The 17,639-nt window shown below is 30.1% G+C and overlaps 1 protein-coding gene across 5 annotated transcripts in view; it reads left to right on the plus strand.

The window, feature by feature from the left end:
* Nucleotides 1-17,639, plus strand: part of LOC119678340 — a 72,407-nt gene that overhangs the window by 2,279 nt on the left and 52,489 nt on the right. The window lies entirely within an intron of this gene.

Consider the following 17,639-nt stretch of genomic DNA (forward strand, 5'->3'; position numbering starts at 1 on the left):
CCTTGTGCGCAAAGCCTACATAAGCTTAAATAATGGCCCGTTATAATGTCCCGGACAAACGTTGTTCATACATAGAGTAGAGGTCAGCGTACGAAAGGGAGGACTCCCCCATTCAAGTGAAAGTGAACCAATCTGACAATTCTATCAACATAGCCGAGTCCCTAATTTTGCAAGATGTCAGCTCCGGCAGGTTACCAAGAAAAGTGGCCCCAAAGATTTTAAATCTGAACACTGACACATGAGGTAGAGTACAGTTTCTTCCTCATTCGCAAAGCCACAACTTCGACAAAAGTCATTAGACGATTGACTTAGTCATAACATATCTTTCTAGTAAGCAGTGACTCATCAGCACTGATACTATAGGAATGAGCAGGTTACGCTTTAGTTAAAGCAGCTGATTGGTACATTGATAATTATTGGAGCTAAACTAATAATAAAATCTTTTCTTTGATTGTGTAAAAATTAATATATTTTTACAAAAAAGCTAAATTTTAACTTAATTACAATTTTAATCTCAATACAAATTCTAGTTCTTGGAATTTTTACTAGTTTAACCTTTCACTTCTCTCATCTGCGACGATCAGCTAAACATTTTTTATAACTAATCAAATATATTAAATAAATATTTAAATTTTCAAATTTAGTAATTAGTATTTTTCTTATTGATTGTAAAGTTTATTGTAAATTTAATGGTTATATATTTCCTATATATTATAAAGGAAAGTGATCTATCACTTTTTATCTAATTAATTTTAATTACTGCAAATTAATAATATCAATTTATTAGAAACCGACACATTTCAATTTTTTGTCAACGTCTTATTAAGACAATTATTTCTATCTCATTGTAATAAAAATTATGAGACTCCCTCCTTGACTTCTCATTTGGATAGAGCATAAATATTCTAACTATGCAAAACTTTAAGCTCCTATATGTAATTTTTGACGGACCTAATCCGTGTGTAGTTAAATAAAAATACATAACAATGTGTAGAAGAATATGTTATATGTTCCTATATATTATATAATCCTGTTGGTCTATTACTGTTAACATTAGCTTTCAAATGTTCAACCTAGTTTTTTACATTAAACCATTGTACAATTCTTCTGTATATGACAAGAGTCATCTCTTGTTGGTTTCAAGTGAGTCATATTAATCTAAGTAAATCCCGTGAATTTTATGAAACAGAATAATTTTATGATTAAGAATGATTTTATTGATTTATTACTTTAAAGATTATTTATTTATTTATTTATTTATTTTAATTTATTTATTATTTATTTATTATTTATTTATTATTTTTCTCCACTAATATACATTTTTTCACATATTCTATATTGTATATCAAATCAATAATAGTTTATATAAAAAATTTAATTTTTTAAACGAATATATTGATTTTAAATAGAAGCATAAAGGCATAGCGTAGTGTTTTTGGCTTTCTTCATTAATTGGTATCAAATTAATTAAATAATTTGCACTCGTTTTACTCAAATTGAGTTTTTTTAGAGAAGGCATTACGATTTTACTACTCTTTACTGTATTTCTTGACAGTCAGTGTATAGTTTATCAAAATTTGTCTAATGCAGTTTTACTTTCTCTGTCTAATTTCCATATATATTGAAATTCGAAATATATACGGGACACATAATTGGTTAGATAAAGTTAATTTAGCGACCTATAAAGCTATCAGTGCCAAGAGATATTTGATGGAACAAGATCTTTACGTTGATTTATAGTAGAAATTATATAAGATCTCGATGTGTTTTGTTAATCTAGGAAGTGATTTCGGGTTGCATTCCTGAACGCTCTTTAATTTCCCAAATTGTGGGGTCTTCAAGAATATAAACCGTGGAACATAACATAAAAAAGAAACATAAAATATGTTAAAAACCAATGTCGAGCTAATGTTTCACAAAAAATGAATTGCAATTTTAGATTCATTTTTAACGTTTAGTTTAAAAAAAATATACATTGTTACTTATTTCCAATCATCATCATCCGAGAGTATACAGTCCATGTAGGACCTAAGCCTGTTAAATAACATCCTTCCATTCTTCTCTGTTTTTTGCTTTTGGTTTTTAATTTCTTTTAAATCCTGTTGCACACTGTCTTTCCGTCGTTTTCTTGTTCGCCTCCATCTTCTGCTGGTTCCTACTTCGTTTTTATAAATCTTAAGCGGTCCGGCATTCCTATCACATGTCCAACCCATCTTAATCGCTGCTTTTTCATAAATTTGTAGATTGTATCATTTATTACCAATATGACAGGAAAATATTCTTTTTCAAAATTAAAAAATTTTTTTTTTTTTTTCAATATTTATAACTCTCTCACTTTCTCTTTTTGTATTGTCACCAGAATTATGGTGTTTTAAAGCAACTACCTCTTTTGACTTTATAGATAGCGCCGAACTGTTTTAAAGTCTGTTTTAAGGTAAATCCAGTCTTATAGCGGATATGCTAACGAAACGATTAATTACAAAATTGTGAAAAGATTGAATATTTAAAAGATCAAGAAAGTGCTTTGCTTCTGCGAATATAAATTATATTCTGTATGTAGGGTACTTACTTTTTAATTCTCCCTTAGTTGCCAGATCTCGTGTTGAAAATAGATTATTTTCCTTAAAGTTTATAAACATTTAAAGATATCAAGACCTTAAGGGTTTTACACTCTTAAAGCTGTTAAATTCTTGAAGGTTTTAAGCTTTTGTGGGTTTCAAATTTTCAAATCCTTAAAAATTTTAAGTCCTTGAAGATCTTACACTCTAAAAGATTTTATATTCTTAAAGGCTATATATTCTTAAAGGTTTTATACTCGTAAAGGTCTTAAATTCTCAAAAGTTTGAATCTTTAAATGCCTAAAACCCTTAAAGGTTTCTTGAAGGTTCTAAATCCTTGCAAGTTTTGAATCTTCAAAGTTTTGTAATCTTTAAAGATTTTAAGTCCTTAAAGGTTTTATCCGTAGAAGATTTTAAATTTGAAGCTCTTAAAGAATTTTAACCCTTCACGTTTTATACGGTATTATAACGGTTCAAGAAGGACCGGATACGATAGCTTATTATCCTAATAACGTTACCTAACCAAATATAAAATTTTAGATCAATGGATCAATTTTATGATTTAGCTTTTTGTAGAGTAAAAGTTAATGAAAAAAAAATTGAAATCCTTACATTTACTTCAAGTTTAGTTAAAGAGTGTCAGGCTCACTTTCCCGTTTGAGTACCAATAATGATCCGTTCTGCTTCAATGGTATATTTAGATGAGATCTATATTTTTTGCAAGTATTTATGTAGTGGTGAACGTACTAAATTATTATCAAACCCACATATCTAGATTAGTGGATGTATTTCTCGTGGTTACATCCAAAAGCTTTTATGTTTTTTTTTTTCCCTACCAATTAAAAAGAAATGAATTTAAACTTCCGTTCATTCGTTGATTTATCTGTTTCTGTTTTGATGGAACTTCCTTATGTTTATATTAATAAATATTGAACACATTTTGCTGGTATTTTTTCAAACAGTAAATAATTCTAAACAATTTGTTGCTTTGTTCAGTGTTCAGCGTTACAGTGCTTAGCGTTCCATTCGAAATGAATTATAAGTTTTCAAATCTCAGACATCCGTTCAATTGGTGGTAGCGCATATGTCGTTCGTTCCAACAACTTTACGAACTTCACGATTGTGGTACGATTGTGTGTTTCGATTTTGGCCCTTTTCGTTGTTTTGCTGTTCTTCTGTTTCTGTTTGCTTGGCTTTTATTTTTTGAAAACGTTACGTTTACTTGTGTATGTCGTGTGGTTGTTGTTGTAAATTTTTGTTTTGGTTCTTTTTTGTAATTTTTTTTTTTTCGTTTTGCATTTTTTGTGGTTATTATATGGCAGGCAGGCAGCAAATGCAGTTGGCCTGGCATCATGCTTACACACAGCAGAAACAGGCTTACATATGCATAGGCATAGGCATAGGCACAACAGTATAAAATACGGCAGTGCGTCTGCTACATTTCACTTTTGACTCTTTTTTTGTGTTTTGAATGTCCGTCCTTTGCTGCCAGCTTCGTCTTTTAGTTTGTTATGGTTGTTGTCGTTGTAGTTGTTGTAGTAGTAGTTGTTGTTGTTGGTCTTTGTTATAATTGCTGTTGTACTGTTGTGCTGTTGTTTGATATGTACATAAATAAAGTAAAAAGAATTTAATTTTAATAAAAAAAATTAAAAAGTTCTTATTTTTATTTTTACACTTTTTGAATTTACACTCTCACGCCACGCCACTCCTTATACTGTTCATGTTCAGCTGGCGTATGCAGTCATATTTGGACCCTGTTTGCTGATCTTCATTTCATTTTCGTTGATTTTGGGATTTAAAGTTTTTTGGTTTTTCGATTTTTTGGTACATATAAAAGTTTACAAACAAGAAGACATATAAATATGCATACAAATATGACTGCATAATATGAATGTTCATATGGTAAATGATTTTTTTATTTAAAAACTTTTTTGTTTTTTTGAGTTTTATGTCGTCGCCAACGCTTGTATGTTTGCACACTCGTATATCGTATTTTGTATATTGTACGGAACGTTGTATGTCTTCCTTTGGCATAATAATTCATCGGTCTTGGATTGTGTGTTTGAGTTTCTCTTTGTCTGCTGTCAATCGGTCCATAACAATCTTTTAGTATCTGCAAAAATATGAGTACGTCCCTTTGTTTGGCCAATATGTCGCACAAATTCATTCCAGATTGCAAATGGCATATATACATACATACACATATATTTATGTTTAAATGAACATGTACCTATATATGTATGTAGGGATGTATGTATTTTATATGCGCGCTCAAATATCCTCCCGCCTGACGGCGACCTTTCGCCGCTACTATAAAATTTCATTTGTGGTTGCTATTGCTTTCACAAACCAAGAGTTGAAAGATTCAACTCTTCTGTTGTTGTTGTTGTTGTTGCTGTTGTTTTTATATTGTAAATTACAATTCCTAATTGTTTTCTCGTGAACTCACTTGGCCTAAGTCGTTCAAGTGCCTTCAAAGTGGCTTAATTTTTTTTGCTGCTGCTGCTGCTTATGTACTTATTTTTATATATTGTATTTTCCAACTTAATTCTATTTGATTCCGCATTTCAATTGTAATTTTAATTTCTTCACTATTTGTGTATAAACAAAATGCAGAAGAATATTTATTTATTTATTTTGAGTCGTTTTCGGCTTTAATGATTTAATCGGTCCTCTTCAGACACATACACACACACACATGCCAGAAGAGGAGTGAGCATATGTATATGCATGTATGCAAGCTTGCAAGCTTCTTCCACGTTTGTTTGTGGTAGTAGCACAAATGTTCGACATGTGTTGTTATGCGTTCGATAACAGTAACGTTCAGAAGTTTCGTGTGTAATCGATTTGTATCGATTATTGTGCGTGATTCGAATTACATGCTGACTCAGTCAGAAGCAGAAAATCATAACCAAGGCAAGAATTTAAAAAACTCATTAAATTAAAAATCACTGCCACAGAGAAATTCTTGTCGTCTGTCGTCATTCGGTATTCGGCATTCGGCATTCGCGAAAAGGGGTTTGTCAAGTGCTGCTTTCGTTGTTGTTGTAATTGCGATGCTTTTGTTGTAATTTATTACTTATGCTCCTCTCAGCTAAGCGCGAGACACTCATTTTTGATGGTTAAGTCACTTGAACCTAATAATTCATAAATTGTTTTTCCTTAATTGCACCAATTTAAAACTGCTGGCATTTATCTGTATCTGTACTGAAATTATGATAATTTTTCTTATTATTAATTCATATGAAGTTGACGATAATTAACCGCATAAATGCGCGCAGTCACAGTGTAATAATATTAAAATCAATCAGTTTAGGTTTCATTTTCGAATATAAGTGAGTGAGTAGCCTTAAGAATTTTCTATTATTATTACTATTTCGTTTTTTTTTAAAGGAATAACAATACTTTTTTTTTTTTTAAAAAGAGTATAGATCATCTTTTGTTAGGCCTTTTATGTTGTCTTTTGTTGCCGCGTAATTACTTCCAATTAAACTCCATCAAAAATTTTTGATATGGGTGCGGAACATTTCGATATGTTTTGGAACGGTATACTGTGCTATTTGGAACATAGTATGTATGATATGCTATGATTGCTGCGCTATGCTATGGTGTAGTGTGGTGTGGTGTGGCATTATGATGATGGTGTCTGTCTGTCGGCATCTCTACTTGGTTGGTCGTATTTAATTTATCAAATTTTATTATTGACCAGTGCACACAAGTATTGTCGCACGCAAATTGAAATTGGATGAATATATAGATATGCCTTGGGACAAACGTTCGTTCTATATTGGTATGTTAAGTAAATGCAAGTAAATGATTCTTAATTTCCTTGCTCGCATATAATGAATTTCTACACTCTTATCGGATTCATAAGCCTTTGTGCTGTTGGCATTTGATTAGGGTCAAAATGTTGTTAACCGATACACATGCATCTAAACTTGTACTTTGGGATGAACGCACGTTCCTTCCCTCGGTGTTTAGGTTGAAGTAAATAATTTAACAAATACGGGCGAGTATTTATTCATAAACGAGTGTTCTATGTAACATATAACCAACCGTACATTTCGGTACTCTTCATACCCTACTTTTTTCATCAACAATTTTTTCATGAGTCATACAGATACTTTTATATATTCTTATATTCTTGCGGTGAAATTCTCGTTTAGAAGCGCGCCATGTACATACAAGCGGAGGCATTTTGTGTAATTAAGTCATCGCTGAAGTTGTCAATTATTGATAAATGATCAGAAATACTGGAAAGCATACGTAAAATTTGTTAAACCCATTTTCTTGTATCTCATTTTGTTGTTGAAAGATTTGTGAAGTTACCAAAAAAAAAAAATAAATAAAAATTTATAAACTGTAAACATATTACATCACTTTATCACTTTGAGAACTAAGCTAAACTTTTTTTAAAAACAAAAAGTTTATTTTTTAAATTTGATCCAGAACATAAAATTGAAAAAATCTTTAAAACAAAAAAAGTAATAAAATACAATTTTATGATGTATTATATTTTTATTACCAAGTCTCATATTTTATAGTTTATTCCGATACAAAAAAAACCTTTTTTCTATTTCATTTTATGTTTATTGGGGACTAGTAAATAAATTATACAAAATTATTGTAAATTTTTTATAACAAAAAAAAATTTTTTTATTGCAAAGTAAATATTATTTGTTTTTATTACTAATGATCTCTCATTGTCAATTTCTAAAGAAAATTTAATGTCAAGTTTCCATCTAGAAACACCTGGTGGTCGAGAGGTCTCTCATTAGAAGTGGGCCTAACGATTTTTAATAACGGCTCTAAAATAGTTGGTATTGTAGGCAGTGAAGTTTTCTCAGCACAGGCTTCCTGATCATTGTAATGATTTTCAGGCGGAGGTGAAAAATATAATTAATTGATTTATATATATGCTATCAGATGGTTAAGGTATTTTAAAAGTCTTGAGTTCAGTCCAATTTACATCCAGAACGCTTTTTGATTACTACACAACTCTGAATAAAATGTTGAAGCAGTTAGCATTTCCCTAGACTAGTTTCTCGGGTCTAGCGATAATTATTCGGCAACTATAAAGCAGACGAGCTGGTTATACGGGGTGCTTCAGATAACCACTTGAAATAAATTAAAATTGTGGGTATATCATTGACTTCATACAAACATTTGTTGAATTTAGTAAAAGATGAGAAGACTCGGCGATAGGCAGGCATTCTTTTAAAAAAAATCTTAAATTATTAAATTAAATCTTATTTTAGTTGAGTTAATTAAACGAAGACGGTCCTATAAAAGTAGAGACCTTAAAATGACCACAAAAAGTATATCGTCACAGTTTGTGATGGTTTGAAAGACTGTGTCAATTAAGGATTGCAATTTCTTGATATTTTTGAATCGTAACGTCAAGGTTAATGTCAATATCTTTGTAGCTTTGTTCCAAAATAATTGTAGAAACAACTACTTTTTTATAAAATCGCCGTCTTCCAACTTTTATTGTTGAAAATTATTATTATAATTTTATTATATAATAAAATTTATCATTTAATTCAATCAATAAAAATAATTTTTAATTTCCAAAGTTTTTTTACTCATGGTTATTTTGATTCTGTGATACAAATTATTTGATTTAAATTTATTGAAAGGGTTGAAATACTTATGTTTCTTAAAGGAGGATGTATAACGGAATGTGCTACTTAATGTGTACTATCATGATTAGTAATTCATTTATTAAATTTTTATAGCTGTTCCTTCCCAATTACAGTTTCCTTTGAAATGGTTAGCAAATAATTACAAATTGTTTGGTGCTACCCTTGAGATTATTACTGATAAATCTCAGGAGGGCAGTCAGTTTGTTAGAGGATTTCGTGGTATTGAAGGAATATTACGTTTAAAAGTAGATTTCCAGAGTATGCAATTAGACAAGATCGACAATTAATGTTTCGTCTTCGATGACGACTAGATAAATTGATTTTTACTTTTTTTATATTTTTTTTTTTAAATATTAGTCTCTGTGTATAACCAAAATGTGCTTGTAAAATAATTAACAATTTAAGAGCATATTTATTTTTTTTATTTTTCATTTCAATTTTCTACAACTTTTTTAAATTGTAGAGTTCATAGTTTACAAAGAAAAATAATTGGCCCAAAAAGCACTAAATTATTCAACCAAAAAATGCTCAAAGAAAATAGACGTGGAAATTTGTCCATCTAATTTTTTCTCTATAAAGGTGTTGTTGATGCTTCAGAGATAAAATGGAAATTCAAAGAATTTTTGGTAACTAAGAAGAAAAATGTTTTTAATGTTTTAATTTGAGGACAATCTGATGGTCTTTACAAAGTTCTTAAAGTAATCAGTGCAGGCAGCGTGTCTCTTCGGATTTATCTGTCTCAATCTACTGTTCTGAGACAAATTAATTTTATAGTATAAAACCAATAAAAATGCATTTAGCGAAACACGATGCAGTTAAAAGATAATTTAAAATAATTTTTAGGAGTTAGTTTTCTCTAAAAACTCTATTAATTACATAGATGTATAAAATTCTTAACAGTTAAAATTTTTCAGTCAGTATTACTCGTTGTAACGTATTTCATTTTAAATTTGAATAGATTTTGGATTTCATTTAACTATAAATATTTTATTTTATCGCAAATTTTTAAAAGGTGTTAAATTCATTGACATTTGCGAAAGCCGTACATGCATAGAACCCACGGCATTATTTATTCCGTTCGGGTGACTATTTTTACGGCTTGCAGGCACTTTATTCTGTTGCCCAGGGATTTGTACACACATTAACTATTGTTTTATTTTATTTGTTTAATATGACATTTCTATAGACTACAAAAAGATTTTTTTTTTGGAATACATTATGTTGAAACTGGACAGGTAATAATAATTAGGGATGATAAAATTCTTTGTGTCTGTCACGCAGCCTTTCGTGCTATTTTAGTGTATAAAACAGAGATTTTAAGAGGAAATCGATTGAATCTGAAATACAAATATGTTCATTCAATATTTATCTCTTCACATTTATTTTTCATATAAAATGATTGCTTTGTTCTAATTAACAGTGGAATATGGTATATTTTCAACAGCACAGACCTACCACAAATAAAGCCATAAAAAGTCCATTTGTATTTTCTAAATTAATAAAAATAAAATTGTAAACCTGAAATAGTTAAACAAATATTTTTTTATATTAACAAAGCTTTTTATATTATAGATTATAAATGATAATAAAATATTTTAACAAAATTCTCGTTGAAAAAAAAAACGTTAAATACTAAATATAGTATAGTCCCCTTTTGTACTATCTTAAAATATATTGAGCACCTGATAACATTAGCATTTTATGCATCTTCAAAGCACTAAAAGTGTTGCCCCAAATTGGGTTGTACCTACATATGTGTTGATATTGAACTCTAGAAGTTCACTGACTAATTTATGTGATTTTAAAACTGCTCTATGGAAAATATTGTATCGAAGGTGTAAAAATGAAGCCACACACTTTAGGGAATTTTATTCGGGCGCCCTTTCATATATTTCACACTTTATTCCTTGTGTTTTTAGCATCATTTGACACCCCATAAAATTTATATGGGAAAAGGTGAGAAAAATGTACCATGTGTCGTGTTTAGGGTGCAGAAAGTGGTATTATCTATATAAAATTTGTTTCTTTATTGTCTGCCTTATTGAGGTTGTCATCTTTTGAAAAATAAAAAAGGAAAAAGATGACTTCTGAAAAATATTATTTCGAAAATTTGTACTCATTAATAAAATTATGTATCATGTATTTTTTTTTAATATTATTAAAAAAGATTGTTTTCCATAAACAAGGAATATAAATCAAGTGATTTCTTCATGAGCATTTTCTTCTACGAAATTCGAAGAGGCGTTTCTTTAAAACAAAAAATCTTTAAAACAGGTAGATAACTAAATAAAGTATATACTTCTTTCGTTTTTTTTTGATATATAAAATTTGTGAGTACTAGGGTTGGTGAAATAAAAAAAATTGTTATAATAAATTATTATTTTTTTTTATTTATACTTTATATACTTTTATACTTTATACTTTTTTATACTTTTAAATTTGTTTAAGACATTACTTAAAACATTGATTTAAATTGCAAACTGGAATTAGTAAGAATGTAGATTCATACTAAATTTTGGCAAAATTTTGCTATTTTTCATCGTACATAAGGATCTTCACGTTAAACCGTCATAAAATGTTTTGGCCCATGGGAAAATTTTATATAATTTCACTGTCTTATATCTTACAGTTTTCTTTAATTCAGTCATATAAGATTTTGTTATTTTTGTGCGAGCTAGAAAACAACGAAAACCATAGTGTGATAATTGAATCCATTTTTTAATGGAACGAGATAAGAAAATCTTAGCCATAGACTGTGAAAGACACCCTGGTGAAATCACATTCAGCCAGAACTTAGTATTCGAATTTTTAATATATAAGTTAAGTTTGAGAACGTAGTATATGTTAATTATGGGTAGTGGCTGATACTTATAAAAGGTCAGGATACTTAAAGAGTATGCTCTATGGAGGAGTGTAATACATTACTTTGAAATAAAGTGCAAGGGATTGGGGAGGTTTATTGTAAAGTGCTTGAGCAGTTCAGTGGGAAGTTCCTCGGAGTAAAGAATACCAGTAGGTAGATTACAGCGATGAGTAAGATATCTGCGCGTCAAAGATAACACGTACTCCTGCTGTGTTTCCACATTAGCAGAACAGTAAAGAATTCGATAAGAGTAGTGGTAGCCATTGCACTTGCGTCTGCAGTTAACACAGTCATTAACGATTTTTTTCTAAAGAGTGCACAACCGTTCTACAGAAAATCTCGGCACAGTTATCAAATTTTAATAGAAATTTAATTCTTTCTCTTGTTGTGGCTCTTGTGGAGTTGTGTGCGGATAAGAAGGAAGCTGTATTTCATCTCATGTGTTAGTCTCCATTATTGGCTATGAAAATATTTAAAATTTTTAAGGTCTCTTTTCTTACCAACCTAACAGATTTGTCATTCTGCAAAATTAGAGACTTGGCAAAGTTTATCGAATTGTCAGATTGATTTATTTTCTTTTGAATAGAAGAGTTTTAACTTTTCACGTTGTTTGTAGGCAGACTTCTAGTTTACGTAAGAACCAAACTAAACTGTGGTATCCCAACGGGCCATTATTTGAGCTTAAGTGAGTCTTGGGCACACATGTAATCTAACCGAACCATTTCTTTTTGCATAACATGATGACTTAAAAACATCGCTGATTTGACAGAATATCGTTTCTACTTGGAAGAGAATAAGTCTTTTAATTATATTTTTTACGATTGTCAGCTTTTGACTTGAGTCAGTTAAAGAATACTGAATAGGATATAACTATATTTAATTAATATTCAAAAGTCATGAATGCTGAATGTATTCTGTTTGGTTTAAATCACTTGCTGTAACAAAGGGGGATTTACTATGGTTGTTGTGCTTCGTTTTACTGGAGATCCAGTATCTTATAAAATTCTATTCTATTCATCTTAGTATTAATATAAGCGATTTCAATCTAAAGGGACCCCCATATAATAAATATAAATATTTCTATTTTTGTTGGTTAACTTATCTTTTATCTTTATATACATATATTTTTGATATGAAATCTCCAAATTATTAATAAAACTCTACTTAGGTTTTTTATTTGATAAGCAATTTTTTTTTATTTTCTATAAAGACAATTTTATTTTAAAATTTTTATAATTAAACTAATTTCCTATACATACACAGCGTTCAGTTTTACTACTTTTTAAATAAGCAAATTAATCAATTTATCTATTTACATATATCGCAAAAACAACAACAAAAACAAAAACAATAACAGTAAATGAAAGCAAACTTCAATTAAAAAAATTTTCCCAGAACTTAAAAGGCTGTTTTTTTTTGTTTTTATCTAAAAAGGCAATAATAACAAAATATCTATGACCGACCGGCGTTTAAAAATAATTTTATATTTGAATACATGCAAGAATTTTTTATTTTTTCACTCACACCAACTCATACTTTGTATGTGGCACCGTATGAAAGCAGCCACACACACGCCAAAAGAGGAGTCATCATCATATGCAAGCCAAGCCATAAATATTTACACAAATACTGCGGGCATAAACGCCAACTTTAAATTTAATGTGTTCAACATGCGAAATCGCACAGTTTTTCGCCTTTCGTTCGCTACTGAAACGAAACAACAAAATAACGAGGAACGCGTACGACGCAGTCAGTGAGGCAGGCAACCCTTTATTGCTGCAGCGGAAAGTTTATATTGCTGCATAAAAAATAACAACAAAAACTGTCGACTTCGTCATAATGAAAGCCGTCGACATCGTCGTCGTTGTCGTCGTTGTCGTATACAAATATGCGAAGCAGCAGCAACCAGAAAATAACAACAGCCAGTAAATAACACCAACCAACGCTTACAGCAAAAGCAACAACAAACACATGTGCCAACCCAAAATTATTTTAACAATTTACGCAACTGCTAAATTCATTAGAAAACAAAAATTTAAATAAAGAAAAAAACTGAAAATAAACCCAATTCCAATTCCAATAAGACCATATGTTCCGCATGGAATACCGCTAGTGTACCGCATGCTCTCTCCTCCACCCACTTTAATGCTGAATTTTAAAGTTTATTTTTCTTACACTGAAAAAAAAATATTAGTTGTTTGACTTATGTGTTTGATAAGTTAGCTCGCTTAACTTGTTTTTCTTTTAAAACAATAATTACAATTTAAATATTGTTTGTTTATATGCATTTATCACCCTCCTTGCTTAGGAAGACATAAGCGCTTATATGCGCATACGAGTGTTTGTCAACTACAATTTAAATACAACCATTTAAATAAATGCCATAAATGGTGTGTGGTAATTATCTAAACATATTTCATACACCACATAAGAATGTATTTTTATATGCTTACATTAAATGTTTACTTCGTATTAATTGCATATGTATGTGTTGTGCAATTTTTTATTGCTCTTTTTTTAGTGTAGTGTAGGAATGCACTTGAAGGATTTTGCACGCATTCTTTTGCGCTTTGTTATTTATATGTGCACGTTTCATTTTGTTCACACTCTCGCTAAAGCTCTCGCTGAGCGCTCCCCTTTTTGCTGCTCCAATTTTCAATTTTGTTTTTGGAGTTTATTGCCTAATCGCGCGTTAACTTATTTTTGTATGCTGCTATTGTAGGCTATGTTGTTGTTGTTGTTGTTGTTGTTACTGTTGTTGTTTGTGTTATTGCATTTGCTGTTCCAGTTCATTGATGATGATGACAAGTATATGTATTTTTATACTAAACACATAAAGAATTTTTTTATGAAATAGTCCAGCGGTTTCGTTTTACATTGTCAGGCATTTTTTGTTTTTATTTTTATTTACTTTAATTTTTCGGTTTTTCGTTTTTTCGTTTTTTTTCTGTTTAATATTTATATCTTATCTGCTTGGAATTTGTTATTTCTTTTCATATAAAACGTGTACTTCGTACGTACGTACATTCGCTTTGGTATTCTGATCTTTGCTGTTATATTGGTTTGTTGCGTTTGTTTGTTTTTTTTTTTTGTTTCGACTATAATTCGATTGACCATCAATAATCAACCCTAAAATGCAAGAGTATCTGTGAAATGCATTTTCAATTGGGTCAACCCAAATTATTTTGTTTATACTCGTATATGAAACAGTTTTTAATGTTACTCATCAATCTTATTTGATATGAAGCGAATATGTGATAATTTAGCCACATGAAAGGAAAGGGAAAAAAATTATACATACAAAATTCCACACCCATTGGCCCATGTCGCACTTGCGTAAAATTGAGTATCAAAATTAGTTTTTATAATACTTTTAGCACAGTTTATTGCATTCAGTGGATTAAAAACTTACACAGGCTCTGATGCTGCTAAATATTGACATTTTATTCTTAATTACAGAATGGAAAAAAGAATAGCGAAAGTAAATAAAAATTATATATAATATGTGAATACCAAAATTAATATTAAATTACTTCTCAAATTACTTCTTCTGCCTTTCTACATACACACACACAATCAAGCAGAGTTCATTTATACTAATTTTCAATCTGCAATTTGAAATGTAGTATGTAAACATGTCATTAAGTGTGTCAAGCGTCAAAAAGGAATGCACCAAAATTAATTCTTAAAAATTACTCATGTGTGACATGCGCCATTTTTGGGTATAGGTTAGGTAAGAGTGTCGAACTTGTGCCCAAAGTCCATTTTAGGTCAAATAATGACCAGTTGTGATATCACGGATTAGCGTTGTTCATATGCAGGCTCAACTTACGATTAACGCCGAAGGATACTCTTTTCACATTCAAGTGACAGTAAATCAATCAAGTTTATAAACTTGGTCAGTACCTAACTTTGCAGAATAACAGTTCTGTCAGGTTGGTAAAAAAAGGCTTCTAAGATTTTTTATCTTTTCTACAGTTAACTGCTTATCCACAGAGCCACAACTCCGACAAAAGAAGAGACCCAGTCTCAGAGTAAATCTTTCTAGTATGGAGTGACTAATTAGCACAGAAACTGTAGTGCTGAGCAGTTTAAGTTTTAGATAAATCAGTTAGCTGGTACGCTTCTTATCCAACTTGGACCCGGTCGATGTAAAGATCTTACAAATTTGTCAATTTTGTTTTGTTATGCTCACATATTTTTATTTGATTGCTAATCGCATACCAATTAATGTCTAGAATCAAAGTGTTTGCCTTGGCCAGTTTGTTTTTTCAGTTGAACTTGTGTTCTTGTGTCCACGTATCCACATGAGATGGAAACTGACATGTTTACCTAGCTTATTAAAAGCCTGGCATACTCGAATTCATAAGGATGTGGCTATAATACTTTCTGCTCAAAAAGTACTTGGATTTTGTAAATAAAACACAAATTTAAATTTTATTCCAAATTTATTTTATCTCCTTCAAAATAAGCTCCTTCTGAAGCGATACACATACGCCAACGCTTAACCCAATCTTCAGCCATACAAGGTATGGCTTTTAGTTCCTTCAGCGAAATCTTTTTTACCGATTCAACGGGCAATTTGAGTTTCGGGAACAAGAAAAAGTCACATAGATCCAGATCTGGCGAATATGGTGCCTGAGCGATGCCAGTGGTGCCGTGTTTGGTCAAAAAATCGCGTACAACAAGAATTTTCCATAAGAAAAATCGCTAAATGCACTTGAGGTAGTCTCACATTAACAGCTGCTGTAAACAAATTAATTGACAGATGGCGCTCAAATTTGTACCATATGTCAAGAAAGGGTGTACCAACATAACATTTTGAAAAAGGTCTATTATTTAAGAAATAGTTGACAAACAACAAAATCCGGATACTTTTTGAGCAGAAGGTATCTACCAGAATTTAATTGCAGCTTGACTGTCCGATAAGATTTCGTCTGGGATTTTGTTGCCTGGAACTTATTTCGATGCGTATTGAAACGCCTTTATTTCTAACTAAAACGCACAGCAATACTTCGATAGTCGAAGCGAAATGCTAAGACCCAGTTTATTGGAAAATATGGCACTGCGACTTTTATATTTACTTCTGAGATGTGTCAGTGTAAATGTCTGGTGTAGATTTTTGGGTGTAGATTTGAAAGTATTTTCAAGTTTATTTTATTAAAAATTGATGAATGGTACTTTTTCAATTAAGAGAATGAAAACAGAAATTTCGTTTATCATTAAGAAAATTCAAACCGTAGTGAGTGCAAATGAAAATAAATAAACTTTTTTGTTTTTGTTTTGATTTGATTTCATGTTTTGCTTGCATTTCGATGACTTTGCATTTCACATTCTCACCAACAAAGATTTTCTTTTAAACTCTAAAAAATGCTTTACTTATGAATTGTAATTTACAAAATAAAAAAAAAAAATTAAATTGGGTCATTTTATAAATTTAAATTTTTGAAGTCAGTAAAACAGTTTGAATAAAAAATTCAGTTTTAAAAATTTCCATGTCATCAATTTTAATATTTATGCTTTACACACACACATAAGCATATCATGAATACGAGGGCCATTTAATAAGTTTGTTATTTTTAATTCTAAGAAATTGTATATATAACGGTATTTATATTGAGTATAATTTCAGATTATCTTAGCCCATTTTTAAAATGAAGATTTTGGGAGTTCAAAATATTAAAAAAAAATTGGGTTTGGGTTTGTTGAAGCTTGAACACCCTTCGATTTTGATGAAAATAAACTGCATTTTCGTAATATACTGTAATATAATGTAATATAATATACTTGAAGTAGTGAATGGATTTCTGTTGAACTCTTGCTGTAGTCGTTATTTGCTATATAGTCTGCAAATTTTCCAATTAGTATTTGAGCCATCGTTGTAGATGTATGTTAATAGCAAGTCAAGGATTAATGCATGTATTCTATTTCAGGGGAGTCTGACTTCAGTTGTATTAGGAGAATATATTACATTTTGAATAATAAATTGTTAAAAAAAAATTTGATTTAAAAGTTTAAGGACAAGAGTTTTTGATTTTGAAGAAAAATTAGTATTGCCAAACACTACTAAAAGCTTTTAATCTCATTTTTAAGAATATCTAACAATTCCGATTTTAGTAAATGAGTTTAATTCTGCCTTTAATATATAATATGGACTATATTTGATCTCACGCTTATGATAATCTTAGTGTTCTTAAGTTATTGGCGTTTTCGATTGGTTAATCTGGATTCAATCCAGATTTACTCTTGATCTGTCAAATTTTGTTGTGTAATCTAAAATTTTTGTAGTTGTGTTAGATATTTATAGTTTTCATAGATATTTATATCTTTCATAGATACATCTATTGAATCGAATCACACTTTATTTGTCGTCATATAAAACAGCTAATAATTTTAGGATAATCTTAAATGCCGATTTAAAAAGTTACTCCAGATTTACCAATCGAAAATGCTGTATGTATATCTTAAAATGAAACCAGTAATTGAATTAAAAAAGTTATGATAAATAAGTTCAATCGCTTTGAATCTTGCCTTACTACCGCAACAGCACACCCCTCCTTCTTCAAATACTTT

This window comes from Teleopsis dalmanni, chromosome 2, assembly GCF_002237135.1.
Source record: "Teleopsis dalmanni isolate 2A chromosome 2, ASM223713v2, whole genome shotgun sequence".
NCBI lineage: Eukaryota > Metazoa > Arthropoda > Insecta > Diptera > Diopsidae > Teleopsis > Teleopsis dalmanni.